The 8,747-nt window shown below is 42.4% G+C and overlaps 1 pseudogene; it reads right to left on the reverse strand.

The window, feature by feature from the left end:
• Positions 1-1,158: 1,158 nt before the first annotated feature.
• LOC142435935 (translationally-controlled tumor protein-like) lies at positions 1,159-1,677 on the reverse strand (annotated as a pseudogene).
• Positions 1,678-8,747: the final 7,070 nt, after the last annotated feature.

Genomic DNA, 8,747 nt, shown 5'->3' on the forward strand with positions numbered 1-8,747 from the left:
AGGAACCACAGGTGTGGGTGCTACAGCAAAGTGTGGTGAAGAAATGAGATGGTATCTTGCTCTCAGAAAGAATGGTGTCTGGGGTCTTAAGCTTTGTTTTTAAACAAGCAGTCATCTCAGTGTAACGTCAACTAAGTCCACATGGAGAAGAACACCAACATGCTGATCAAAGGATTGCCAATAGTCACATTCAAATCTAAGGAGAGAATTGTATCAGAGTTTAATTTTTTAACTCTGATTTTGAGAAGGCTGTGGATGACATTTGAAGGCCAAATACATTTGCGGGTTCTACACAAGGAATAAGCTTCTGGTGATTTCTCTCTGACCATAAATAAGGGATGGGAATAACCTGGTTATCAGACAGAGTATTAGAGAGATGATTATAGCAGATTGAAATAAAAAATCTGACTTGAAAGTTAAAAACTTGTTATTTGATCTCCCTATTGATACACTTTCACCTTAATCTTGTTTTTTAATACTTTCTGGTTTTGGTTTCCAAATTGAGTTTATTTCTTTACTGTTGTTGTTATTGTTGGCAGCCTTCTGAGACTGTTATGGATCTTTCTATACATATTTGGTATATAGAACCCAGTGTGGGTGACTCTATAGAAACTATAGCTACATTAAGGGTTCCTGGTGGGAGATAATGAGGAGTTGCTATCAAGAAATTTAAGCAAAAACAAACAAACAAAAAAGAAATATAAGCCAAAAGAAAATGTTTGAAACTGATAGTCATTTGCATGACAAGATACAACTATTGAAAGATGTGATATCTGGATTAGTTCTCAAAATGGTTTGAGGAAAAAGAAAGAATCAGAAAATTCCAAGGCTTCTGCAGGCATACTTTAAAATCCTCAAGGTAACATCTTTGCTTTTCAACACTTTTTTTTGTTGCATTTCCAACTCTTTATTTTAGTTTTGTTTAAATGCATTTTATTTTTAGACAACCTACACGACATTTTTTGTGTTTTTTTCTTAAACAAAAAAAAAAGCCTCTGCTCCAAAAAATCAAGGTCACCGCTCCAAGTCAAGGTCACAAGTCGACGCAGAGCTCATGATGGCATCAGTTCCGTTTGTCTCGGTCCTGGTGTCGTGTGGGCGGACCGCAGACAGCTAGGAGGAGGGGCGGTCGGGCGGTTGGTCGTGCGTTGCCCACTGTCAGCACTTCTCCATCTCTAAGCCGTCCTTGAAGAAGATCATGTACGGGGTCCCGCCGCCCTCGCGGTAGTCCAGCAGGGCCACCATGCCGTCGGGAATCGTGTTCTCGCCCTGAAAGAACTGGTACTTCTTGAAATTGGCGAGGATGTGCTTGATCTACTCGGCAGCCCCGGTCATAAAGGGCTTCATGCGTTCCGGCTTCCGCTCCTCCAGCTTGCCTTTGAGGGATTTCATGTAGTCCTTGATGTACCTCTTGTAGGCCTCCTTGGTGAAGCTGGTCTCCTGCAAGTGATGGTTCATGACGATGTCCACGTCGGTGACCACCTTGTGCTCGAGCCCGTCGCCCTCGGGGCCTTCGGCGGACGCGTTGCCGCCGATGAGCGCGTCATAGATGTGGCCTTGGGCCCTGCGGACCATGGTGCCCTCCACTTCCAGACACAGCCCGCCCGTGATCTCCCAGATCTTGTACACGTCAGAGAACAGCTCATCTCGGCTGATGAGGTCCCGGTAGATGATCATGACGGTGGCGAGAGGGCGGTGGCTGCGCTGGCTTCGGGCAGCTCGGAGCTCCAAGAGGACAGCGCTGAAGGGAGCGAAAGTTACAGTTGGCGCTGGGGGAGGGGCGGCCGGCGCAAGGGGAGGGGCATCTGGCAGAAGGGGCGGGGTGCTTTTCAACACTTTCAAGATGTCTTTTGAAGCAGATTTATCTACTGTCATGGTTCACTTGATCTCTTGACTTCTGCTTCCATGGGCACTTATTGTGCATGCAAGCAAGATGTAATCATTGACAATCCCAATATGTTCTAAAATTCTCATTATGCTATGTATTGGTCCAGTCACATAAAATGTAACTTTCTACCCACCCCAATGGGAAGAGAATGACTTTCTGTTTGTGAAAGCCTTACAAGTGTTGTATTTATTTCTTTCATAATGAGCATGTGTAACAGAAAGCATACAAGTCTACTTTTGGGGTGAACTGGGTGTAATCTATATTGAATTTTGAAGATATGGATTTACTTGCTGTATTCAATATAAACAGGGCAAACAGATTGGTATGTACTGCTCACTCTCTATCTCTTTTAAAGCTCAGTACCTATTCGGGGCCCTCATTGTGTTTAAATATCTTAATTATATGCAGAGGTTCATTATCTGTATCAACTTTCTGGGGTCATAATTCTTTGTAGTGTAGTAATTACGTAATGATGTCAGTTTTAGAGTCTGGTCGAGTAGTATGCTCAGTGGGTCTATTAATCAAGAGATGGTGGCTTCAAACTCACCAAGTTTCCAATTGAGAAAGGTGAGAAGTTTGCTCCCATAAAGACATATTTTAGTTTTTATCAAAGTACCTGATACTTCCTCTTGAGTGGAAATGGAATGGTCCACGTGTACTTTATAGGAGAAATATGTGGTTTTTCTAATCCCAGAAAGAATTACAGTCATAAAAACTCACAGGGGCAGTTCTACCTTGTCCTAAATAGTTATTAGTCTGCTCTGATGCAATGGCAGTGAGAATATTTTTACTCTTATTCTGGATTATGGTATATAATGAAAACATTTTCAGTTGCCTGCAGGGATGTGGGTGATTTTTCTGTTTTCCTGATAGTAGGACATGCAATAGGGCCAGTAGTTTGGGGATCCTATTATGGACAGCATTGAGGGAACTAGGGAGCAATTCTAGTCTGTCCAATGATTGGCTATGAGGGGGAATGGACACAGTGTTACTGGGCTTGATTTATTTTATGTTGATGATATAAAATGAAACTCTGATGGATCAGTTGTGATGGTATCATGTGTGAAGACATTCCATGGTAAAGGGATTCAGGCTGTTTGGTAAATCCTTTACTCCCTTCATAAGCTTTCTGAGATAAAGGTAAAGGGATTATCCTGAGGTATAGCAGCACAGCCTTTCATCTATGAAAGCATTATAGAGAATTGAAAAGAGATGTAGGACCTGACTACAGCAAGAAAGGAGACCTGGATCAGAGTTCTTCTGTGGACCAGCAGTCCCTACACAGTGAACCTCCTAGATCCAAGGTAATGTTGAAGCACACATACACATACACAGTGCTATCTAAAGCAAGTTAATCCCACAGATAGTCCAAGCAGACAAGGAACTTGCCCCAGAAGCAACAGAATAAGAGAGGCTTAACCTATGGCTGATAGGCTACGTAACATAAGCCACAGAATTCTACCCACCTAATTTATAAGAAAATACACTTTAAACGGAAAACCCCCCCAATTAGTGATGATTCCTTCAAAACACACTTAAAAACTAAGAAAATGTGCTGGACTCTTCTTCAGAGCTCAACACTGAACACATCTGGTTGGATGCCATTTTTGGAAGGGTATTGCCCATCCCTCTTCCCTTTCACGTTCTTCAATGTTATTGAAATCACTTGGGTTTATGGAACAGTCGGTTTTTTGTAATGGGTTAGGTTCTTTATCGGCTTGCTTGGCCAGGATTCTCAGAAGGTTAACGATTACGATAATGTCAGCCTAGGTGACAAGTAATGCCATCACATCCATGAAGAGATTTTCTGTCAGCAGCCAGAAGTGGGAGGTGCTATCCTGGTGGGTGTGGTTTCCCCCAGTATAAATGTAAGTGGATTCTCTCTGTAAGCTGTGCAGATTTGGCCAGGTCCAGGGCCTCACCATACTTGTGCATCTCCAGACTTGAGACAGCATCTTGCCATATTTCCTACATAACTTGGATTCATCCTTCTGCATAGCCTGGGAGGATGCAGCCTACCGTCCCACGTTCCCATCTTGGATTCCTCTGGTACTCACCTACTTGAGTCAAGAGAGTGGTCCAGAATGATATCTGAGCCTTGAAAGCCTCTACAACTGTGAATTGAAAAGGTGAGTAGTGTGACTAGAATTTTTTTCTAAACATTTCTGACACGTTGTAATGGTGGCGGGATGGGATTAAAAGTGAGGCTTGCTTCTTTAGTAAAGGGCACAGTCTCTGACACTCATGGGGAAGCACTGATTCAATAACAGTCAGTGACTAAAGGTGCGGGGGCGAAGATTTCAGAGAATGGAGGGCACCCACCCACTTGGCCTTCCCTAAGGTCTGACCAGATGCAGCTTACCCTTCATGGGTCAGGATTCCTTTTGGAGAAGATTCGTCAGAATGAGCACAGGGACCCACTCAGCATCTTGGAGCTTCCCATCCAGAGTTATGTTGCAACATGAGGCTTCATCCATTGCCCCTCTGGAGCGGCTGTCCATAGAATTTTCCCACTGTTGTTCATGGCAGCTGTTGCCTGGAGATAGAGGGAGACAGTGAAAGTCATGGTGGAGTCCTGGCTCTTCATCTCGCTGCCCCTGGTTGTTCTAGTGACAAACTCACAGGACATCTTTTGCTTGTTAAAGACAATCTTCATATTCTAAGTTTCCAGAGCTGTTCAAGAACATTTGATATTTGGTTGTGTTTAGTTTACAGTGGCCCATGTTTGTCTGAGAATTGTGCCTCATAGTGTTTTCAAAGGTTATTTTTTTTCAAAAGTCAGTCACCAGATCTATCTGTTAAAGTGTCTCTGAGGAGAAAGGAACCATCTTCTCAGTTAGCTGCTAAACATTGTAACTCTTTGTGTTATTGGGGGTTCCAAGTTTAATTTCACATTTATTCAAGAGGGAAATTGACACCTTGTGTTGTATTTATTTTGGAGGATTTAAAGAATTTTTAAAATTATGGTAAATTCTTCCTTTTAAGCTTCTTGGGTTTGCATTTGTATTTGTTTTGTTTCACTTTCTAGTAAAATTCTCTGACATTTAAGGAAAAGGCATTTCTTTTAGAATGCTGTTGTTGGTGTTGCTGAGATGACTACAAGGTGTGACATAAGTGTGGTTCAACTACAAGCCCAGGGAGATAACATAGAGCTAAATAAGAGACCGTCATAGTATTTTCACATTAGAATAGAGGCGTCTAACATACTAAGAATTGTGTAGGAAGATTTGCATTCTGGTGGTGAGAATAATTTTTTATATAATTCATGAATTCTATTTATGAATCATAAAATGTCTGTTATTGACAAGGTGTTTTAGGCTGTTCATGTTGTTAAGAGATATGGAATTGGTCCAGAATCCTACATACCCTCAGCACTGACTCATAGTTAGCCTATATGAAAATGGAGGAAATACTGGAAAATCCGTGGACATCCTCAAAATTGTAATGTTGAAATGAAATGCTGCAGTTATCATGTCACTCTAGCTTAATGAATTGGTTATACTAAGAAAGTGTTTATACTACACACTGCTATAAAGTCTTTGATGTAATCATTCAAATTGTTAATTTGGTCTTCAAATACCCAATTCTTTATAGGCCATTGTCTTCCTTGCAAAATGCTGACAGAGACCTGCTCTGATCTGCCTTGCAAGATGTTGATCTTAATTACAAGATGCAGGGGGGAAACCTGCCCAGATCTTCCTTGAAAGATATCGATTATCTGACTTGTAAGATGGTGACAGAAGACCTGACAAAAGTATTTCTTGCAAGATGTTATTAAGTTTCCTTGCAAGATGGTGGGAAAACATTCTCTTATCTGTCTTACAATATGTTGCTGATACTCTTTTTAAAAGGTGCTGATAGAAGACCTGGTCTGAGCTTCACGGATCTTTTTTGGAAGATGCTGATAGAGGACTGCTCTGATCTTCCTGGCAAGATGTTGCTGGTCTTCCTTGCAAATTGTGAGAGGAGACCTGTTCTGCTCTACCTTGCAAGATTTTGCTGAACTTCCTTGCAAGCAATTGATTGAGACCTGCAATGATCTTCCTTACAAGATATCGCTGGTCTTCCTTAAAGGGTGCTGATAGAAGACCTGCTCTGGTCTTCCTTGCCAAGATGTCGCTGATCTGCTTTGCAATATAGAAGACCTGCAATGATATTTCGTGCAAGATGCTGCTGATCTTCTTCAAAGAAGCTATTAGAAGACCTGCTCTGGTCATTCTTACAAAGATGTGGAAGATATTCCTTGGAAAATGCTGTGAGGAGACCCGCTCTGATCTTTGTTGAAAGATCATTAATTTTAAAATTATTTTTAATATCAGATTTTTATTTTGAAGAATGTTATTTAAAAATACTGGCCAATTAACGTGTCGTGCAAGTCCAAATGTTGACCCGTGTGGGTGTGTGTGTATGTGTGTCTGGTCTAAACCTGAGTTAGACAGAGGAGTCATGGCCAGGCAGGGCATAACTGACAGGCAGACACACAAACTCAGATGGTCCAAAGAAAAAACAGCATAATCCGGTGGTAGGCACAACATGCCAATAATATAGACCTAGAAGCAGCTGCTGCATGAGATGACCTGGAAAGCTTTTTCGCGCAGTACTCTTCCAGAAAATTGTTCCCAGCACGACTCCCAATGCACAGAGGGGAGGATCTATTTTGTGAGTGGGATCAATCTGATGTGCCCTTCCCTGAAAACGCCACTGATTTCCCTGCAAAATTCTGATAGAAGACATGCTCTGATCTGCCTTGCAAAATTTTGCAGATCTATCTATCAAGATGGTGGGAGAAGACCTGCCCAGATCTGGCTTGAAATACGTCATCAATCTGGCACTCAAGATGGTAAAAAAAGACCTACTATGGTGTTCCATAACAGGTCGCTAATCTTCTTTGCAAAATGCTGGAAGAACCTACTGTGATCACTTTTTCAAGATGTCGCTGATATCTCTTAATGATGATGAGAGAAGGCCCATTCTGATATTCCCTGATCTGCCTTGCAAGATGCTGATAGAAGATCTGCCATGATTTACCGTGCAAAATGTTGCAGCTGTTCCCTGCAAGTTGCCAGAACCAACCTGCTCTGTTCTGCCTTGCAAGTTTGTGCTGATCTTCCTTGGAAGATATCCCTGGTCTTCCTTAACAGGTGCTGAGAGAAGACCTTCTCTGATCTTCCTTTCAGGATGCTTCATATCTGCCTTGCTAGATGCTGATAGAAAACCTAGTAATATCTGCCATGCAACATTTTGCAGATTTCTTACCAAGATGCTGATACAATACTTGCTTGGACCTTCCTTGCAAGATATGCCTGGGATTCTGATTTTTCATGCATCATTTTGCTGAACTTCCTTGCAAGATGTGCCTGGCCTTCTGATTTGCGATGCAAGATATTGCTGATTTTCCTTGCAAGATGCTGATACAAGACCTGCTCTGATCTTCCTCGCAAGGAATCCATAATCTTGCTTTAGTTGTGCTGAGGAAAGACCCGCTCTGATCTTTCTGGCAAGATTTTGCTGATCTGCCTTGTAAGATGCTGACAGAAGACCTGCTCTGACTTGCCTTGCAAGATGTCGCCGATCTTCCTTGGAACACGCTGATAGATGACGTGGTTTGATAGTCCATGCAAAATATCCCTCGTCTTCCTTAAATCGTGCTGAGATAAGACTTGTTCCAATCTTCTTGCAACACGCTTCTGATCTGCCTTGCAAGAAAGTGATGGAAGACGTGCTCGGATCTTCCTTGCAGATGTGGATCATCATGTTTGCCATATAGAAGACCTGTGCTGGCCTTGCTTGCAAAATGCTGCTGATCTTCCTTTGAAAATGCTGATAGGAGAGCTTCCCTGGTCTTCCTGGCCAAATGTGACTGATATTCCTTGCAAGATGCTGGGAGGAGACCTGGTCTAATCTACCTACCAAGATATTGCAGTTTCTCCTTAGAAGATGCTGATAGAAGACCTGCACTAATCAACCTTGCAAGACATCAATGATATGCGTGGCAAGATAGCAGACCTGCTCTGATCTCCCTTGGATGTGGCTACTGATCATCCTTGTAAGATGCTGAGGGCAACCTGAGGGAGATGTTCCCAAGTGCGCATGCATCTCCTTCTTCAACGTGTCTGAGCCCAGTTCAGGCTTCAGAAGGCCTACAGGTGGGTGAAAAATTATCGCTCCTACTCTCTGGAAAATTTTGGGTATGTATGGATAGGGTTCACTTCTCCTTTTACTCTTTTAGGTTTGCTTCAAAAGGTTTGTGGGAAAAATAGGACTTTTATCAATATTTCAATATTGCACAACAAGACCCTGGCATAAGCAGAATGCTACGCCCTTAGAGAGACATGTGTGGGGGGGCCCTTAATGTGTGTGTGTGCTTGCACATCATATAGGGTTGTTTGCGTAGCATGGGTTTTAGCAAACACCTCAAGAGTCTGTCAACCAGTGGTGTAGGTCATGCAACCAATGTGGTACATTCTCATGTGCTTATTTACATATGTTTGTCAAACTCACCCTGCTCATAAGGAGTTCTGCATGCTGTCGACCTGCTCTGGCTCCTCTCTGGTGAAAAAGTTCACCTCTTCTTACTGCGGAATATTATGGGTGCTCTTTCATTGTTCAAAAGTTTCATGACTTTTTAATTATTAATTTTAACATCGGGTTTATATGCAGAATAATGTTTTTTAAAGATCCTGCTGGATGTTCCTGTTGGATGTACGCAATGTTGACTCCTGTGCGTGTGTATGTGTGTGTTTGTGTGAGTGTGTGCATGGGATTGCACATCACAAAAGAGTCTTTTTGTAGCGTAGGATTTACCAAACACCTTGGAAGTCAGTCTAGGTCAGGCAAACACTGTGGTACCTTCTGATAT

The sequence above is a fragment of the Tenrec ecaudatus genome (assembly GCF_050624435.1).
Source record: "Tenrec ecaudatus isolate mTenEca1 chromosome 12 unlocalized genomic scaffold, mTenEca1.hap1 SUPER_12_unloc_4, whole genome shotgun sequence".
Lineage (NCBI taxonomy): Eukaryota > Metazoa > Chordata > Mammalia > Afrosoricida > Tenrecidae > Tenrec > Tenrec ecaudatus.